This window comes from Saccostrea echinata, unplaced genomic scaffold, assembly GCF_033153115.1.
Source record: "Saccostrea echinata isolate AGI-Se365-2 ecotype Australia unplaced genomic scaffold, CSIRO_AGI_Sech_v1 ptg000044l, whole genome shotgun sequence".
NCBI lineage: Eukaryota > Metazoa > Mollusca > Bivalvia > Ostreida > Ostreidae > Saccostrea > Saccostrea echinata.
The window spans coordinates 1,403,088-1,409,087 of record NW_026889793.1 but is presented as its reverse complement, the minus strand read 5'-3'; positions in this window follow the sequence as shown (position 1 = coordinate 1,409,087).

Sequence of the window (6,000 nt, the reverse complement as noted above, 5' to 3'; positions counted from 1 at the left end):
GTTGATGACGATGTACAATCATGGAGAGAGGAATCTCTGTATAAATATGTTTATATACATTTGGTCATTGAAGTTTGACCTATTTATGCCAATGGACTCGTACAAGGAGTTTTATTTTGAAATATTAAAATCATTATGTATTCATTTTATTGTTCGTTTCTTTTGTATTGCTTTGTACGGAAGATATGAAAAGTGTTATCAATAATAGGATGAGATTAAACTGGTCCGATTAGCCAGTAACAGCAGTCACTCCACAAGAAGTGGGAATTAAAAATGCTGAAGAAGTATGGAATAGAAATCCTGTTTTGGACCCTTGAATTTTACAATTTGACTATATCATGACTTATTTGATTCTAGCACACGTGAGCCAGAGTTTTAATGAACTTTTCTGATAATTTATAGTTTCCTTTTTATACGCCCGTCTTTAGACGGGACGTATTATGTTATGGCGTTCATGTCCGTCCGTCTGTCTGTCTGTTAGCTTTTCTCGTGTCCGGCTCATAACTTTAATACTATTAGGCCTAGGATGATCAAACTTTGTCAGCTGATACTTCTTGGGTAGATGGTGTGTCGCGCACAAAAAGTAGGTCGTTCTGACCTTTAATTAAGATGCTATGGCCAAATATGGAAAAATCCTGTCCGGCTCATAACTAGAAAACTATTAGACTTAGAATCATCAAACTTGGCCAGTTTATGCATCTTAGGTAGAAGGTGTGTCGCGACCTATTTCAAGGTCACTGTGACCTTTAATTTAAGTGAAATTTAAAAAAAAACTGTCTTTTTACTATTATATTACACAATCCCAAAAAATGTAAAAGTGTTGCAGTATTCTTATTAAAAAAATGTTAAAATCAAGAAAATACTTTTTTTTTTCATTATATACTTTACAGCAATCTATAACAAATATAATGTTACAAGAGAAATTCAACCTCTCCCATGGGTGTAATTATCAAGCACTGGTCAAGGAGAATTTTGATAACAGAAAATTGCATGTCAAATTAGAGAGAAATTAATGAGTTTAGTGTGAGGAGCTAACTGGTAGAGCATCTCTGATCAAGCAGGTGTTATCTATATCTCTTGGGAATTGGGCAGAGGAATCAGCCATGTTGGATTACATAGTTTTTGTGGGCTAGCCTAACTTTTAAAATGAATTTGGTGAAAAGTAATTAAAACTAATTTGATATTGTATTATATGTATTATAAACTAATTTGATATCTTACATTAAACTAATTAATTAAAACTAATTATACTCGGAAGGGGGGGGGGGTGATATTGGAATTAGCATGCCGGTTCTCCATATGAATTGCAGCTTAAAACCAGTCTGACATTGAGTCTAAAAAAAAATCAAGTATTTCAAAAAAAAGTTTTAATTATGGTAGATAGTCCCTACAAATCTAAGAGTCAAGCAGAAACCTTATTAAAAATGTTACATCAAGATTACATTTTTTTTCTTTTTATAAATCTTTGTAACAAATTGAAAAAAAAATCTTTGTTTTCAAATCTAATTTCAGTATGACATAAATATGCATTTTAATTGCACTACAAAGCAGATAGCGCAGATCCATTCATCCCTTGGGAGTAATGAGTGGACATGCATCCAGTTAAAGATTAATTAATGAGTTCAGTGTAGGAAGGCTAGCTGTCTCAATCATTTCTGTTAGAGCATATCTGATCAAGCAGTTCTTATCTGTATCCTTTGGGAATTAAACAGAAGAACTGCTGGTCAGTTTATAGCATATTTCATTTGATGGCCAGTCTTTTATTTTAAAATTAATTTGGTATAGATTAAGTTGTTAAGACTAAATTCATATTGAATAATATGATATTTTTATTTAATATTTTGAAAATATCAACTTACAAATTTCAGAGCATCATGTCTCGTAAATATGAAAAAAGGGGGGGGGGGTGCAGATGGGCATTTGTCAAGCTCTAACACAACCAGTTGAGGATCTATAATGTAATATTTTTTATAATTCATGCCTACACCACAGGAAATGTATAAACAAATATTATAAGGAATGGAAAAATCATGGAAATCCGTGTATCAAGGTTGACTTGATTTTCCTGCACTCTAAAATGTTTGTGATAATTGAACAATATTTGACGGGCGTATCATGCTGTGGCGGGGCACTTTATTTCGTTCCTGTTTTAGATTTTATAATTCATAAGAATTACATTACCATTTTTAGGTCACATGGCTCACTCAGGTGACATTGCCACTTATATCGTGTGTCAGTCATAATCTATTGTACATTTTCAGCTTCTCTGAAATGGCTGAACCAATTTTGGTATAAAGCATCTATGGGCAAAGAGGGACATAAGTTGTGAATTCATGGTTCCCTGCTCCATGAGGGGTGGGGCCAAACCCATAAAAATGTTTCTTCAAAACTCCTCTTCACTACTGGACATAAAGTAGTCAAACTGTTGGCTGATTAAAATGTACATTGAGCCCTCTATCACAATTATGGAATTTATGCATGGCCCCAAGGTTGGGATTCTGGCGTAGGGGCGTGACTCTATTGATCATATAGTGAAAATGCATTAATTCTTTAAAAATCTTTCCCCCTTTTATATTTAGCAGACAAACTGAGTGCATGGTTATGACGAGGAAGATTGTCTTTTCTAGAAACGTGAAATTCATGGCCCAGGGTCAGAGGTTCTGATGTTAGGGCGTAGCACAATTAATAATAAGTGAAATATCGTTCTTTAAAAATCCCTTTCTCTCCCTTGTAGATTTAGCAGACAAACGAAGTGCATGCTTATGATGACCAAGGGTGTCTCTGCCAAATTTGTGATCAAGCCCCAAGGTCAGGTGGCTTAGTGTTACGATTGAGCTCCATTGATCATACTGTGAAAATTCATTAATTCTTGAAATGTCTTATCCCCCCGCCCCCTTAGCACTCTAGACAAATCTTGAAATTCATCGCCCGAGGGTCAAGGGTTTCAGTTTTAGGGTGGCTGTAGTGATCGTTAAGTGGAAATTTATTAATTCATTGAAAATCTCAACATCTGGGTATTTGGCAGAAAAATGCATGGTTGTGATGAGCAATTGGTGTGCCTCAACCTAAATTGTGAAATTCAGACCCGTAGGAAGAAATTTCAGTATGGGAAGCCACAATCAAACATTTTCAGATGGGGGGGGGGGGGGGACTACCGAAAATTCAAAGTTTCCTTGACAAGAAAAAAAAAAGGTCATATCAGATGTTATTATTGAGGGGGCACAAGCATATAGTAGCCATGTTTTCTATAGTATTCTATATATCGGCAAAATTAGAGGGGGGGGGGCACCCCCGGTTACTACGGCCATGAAATTTATGGTCCTAGGGTAAGGGGTCCTGGTGTTTAAGAGCGTGGCTCTACAGATCATGTATTGAAAAATGCATTAATATTGTGAAAATCTTTTCTGTCCTTTAAGCATTTAGCACTAAAACCAAGTATATAGTTGTAATGAGGCTAATAGGAGGTGTACATGCGTTTCTTTTCTTCTTATTTTTAAAGATCTGTGAAACTAGTATTACCAATGGGTAAGAGGTTCTGTTGCTAGGGCAGGGCTCCAGTGATTATGTAGCTAATTTTTAGCTCTACTGCATGGTCAGAGACCAGAAGAGCTTATGCGATAGTAAGGTGTCCGTCGTCTGTCTGTCTAGCTGTCTGTCCGTCCGTCCGTCTGTAAACAATTTTTCAAAACGCTACTCCTCCCACAGTTTTTGACACACAAGAAGACTACACTAAGATACATAATTTTCAATGAACGGTGTTGCCATTTTTGCTAAAAATAGAGATTTCTGGGAAGTACTTTCAAAACGCTACTCCTTCTACAGTTTTGGTCTGATTTCAATCTAACTTAGCACACAAGTAGACTACACTAAGATACAAAATTGTCTTTATTGTTTTTTGATTTTGTTGAATGATGCTGCAATGGTAACTAAAATCGAAATTTCTGTAAAATTCTTTTAAAAGGCTACTCCTCCTACAGTTTTAGTCTGATTGCAATAAATCTTGCCGCAGAAAGAGACTACACCAAGAATCATTATTCTATGTATTGCTGTTGCAAAGTTTCAAGTCCAAGTGCTACTTTTATCTTCCATTGTTATAAGTACAAACCAGTAGAGCTACAGTCTCATCAGAGACTTCTGGTTTCTCAGCTTTGAGAGTCCGAAAATGGGCAATTACGTCAGGATGGTCGGTGACACTATTCAGTTAATAGATTTAATGTAAATGTTTAGAGAATTGAAAGTCTTTGTTTTTGTCCAATTGAAAGATATATGTGATAAAGAAATACAAGTGTGTGTTTTTTCCCTAGTCAAATTTATAATGATCCAGAAAAATGCACTTTTCAATTGAAATCTCCATATTATGAGAGATAGACAAGTACATGTAAATTAAAATGCAGTTTTGCGACGTTTAAGCTCCAGCTATGTATATGAAAAAGGGAAACTACATGTGTATGATGACAATAATGTAATTAAGGTATGAATAGAAATTAAATATATCGCCAATTCGTCGAAACGGTGCCAAACATAGTCGTTAGATGTCTTTGAACAAAAAATATTCATTAATTACCAGTATTTCATTTTTTTTTCTTACAAATCAAAAAATATGTAATGCTTGTATTTCGACACATGCGTCGAAATTGGTGATAATGAGCTACTAGTATGTCCTTATAATACTTTCTCAAGGAAATCAATAATTTCGACACCTGCAACTACATGTTTAATTTTTTTTCATCTTTTTTTTTATCTTGTATTACGCAAGCATGTTTATAAACAAAAAATGTCTACAAAGAAGTAATATGACCCCTATTGTTACCCGAGGAAACTTGCCGAAAAACCAAACACTGTTTTAAATTAATTTTTTATATACTAGTACTCGAAATTATTTCTGTAAAAATATGTTATATGCTCATCAGCTTAGTTCTCTTTTTCGTTTTATATAAGGCGGGAATTAGATGTGCCAAACTGTATTTTAAATAACTGATTTTATTTCCCTTTCACCAAATGAGATCTGGGGTATTAATTGTTGCAATTGTCAAAAACATCATACTTTTGGATAAAAAGAAAATGTGCACATTTGTGAGCCAAGTATTATCATATTTGTAAAGTTATGGAATATATTTTAACAAAGGAAGGTTATGACTATAATAAGACGAGGGTTCAAAAATCAATAATTACGAGAGAGCCTGTGTATCTGCTGTTCCTATTTTTCAAAAAATATTTCCTTGCAAAAGGAGCAATTAAAATTCCTTTTTTAAAAGGAAAGGATCAAAAGGTTTATACTTAGACATATATATTTATTCATAACTTTTTTCAGTCATTAGGTACATGTACGTGTACCTTACAGCTGAAAGTCGTCTTTATGGATAATTCGAAAACCTCCAGACATTAATTTTGTTACGAGTGGTATTTTCATAAAAACATGTTTTTGTCTGGCGCATAAATGACAAAGAATTCTTGGGGGGAGGGAGAGAGAGAGAGAGAGAGAAGGGGGATTAGACGGGCCAGATGACCATGCCCGTTTTGCATGTATGCATGTAGGTATATCGGAAATATCTCCGAATTTACACAGGCATTTAAGTGTGTACAGTACTTTTCAAAACGATGATATCAATTAATAAATATAATACCAAAATTTGCAAGTGTAAAAAGAAACATCTTTCCCTTGCATTTCATTATTCGTCCTAAAAAAAAAAAAATGGAGCGATGACCTCCTGTATTAAAAAATGTACTGATAGGATCCAATATGTGTCGGTTTTTGTGAAAATTGAGCTTGTTGCAATTTTGTTGGGTTAATCATAATCGATTTCGAAGTTACTGTATTCACTAATTATCAATTTTGTACGCAATTGGTAATAAACATAATCTAAATTTAAGAAAAAAGTGGAATTTGTGAGAAATAAGTTTATAGATTTTTTATCCGTCGTTTTGCGGGCATATGGCTCGGCTTTTCCCCCAGTTTCTTAGATATAAGAAATATACGAAGCACGTACAGTATTATATTTC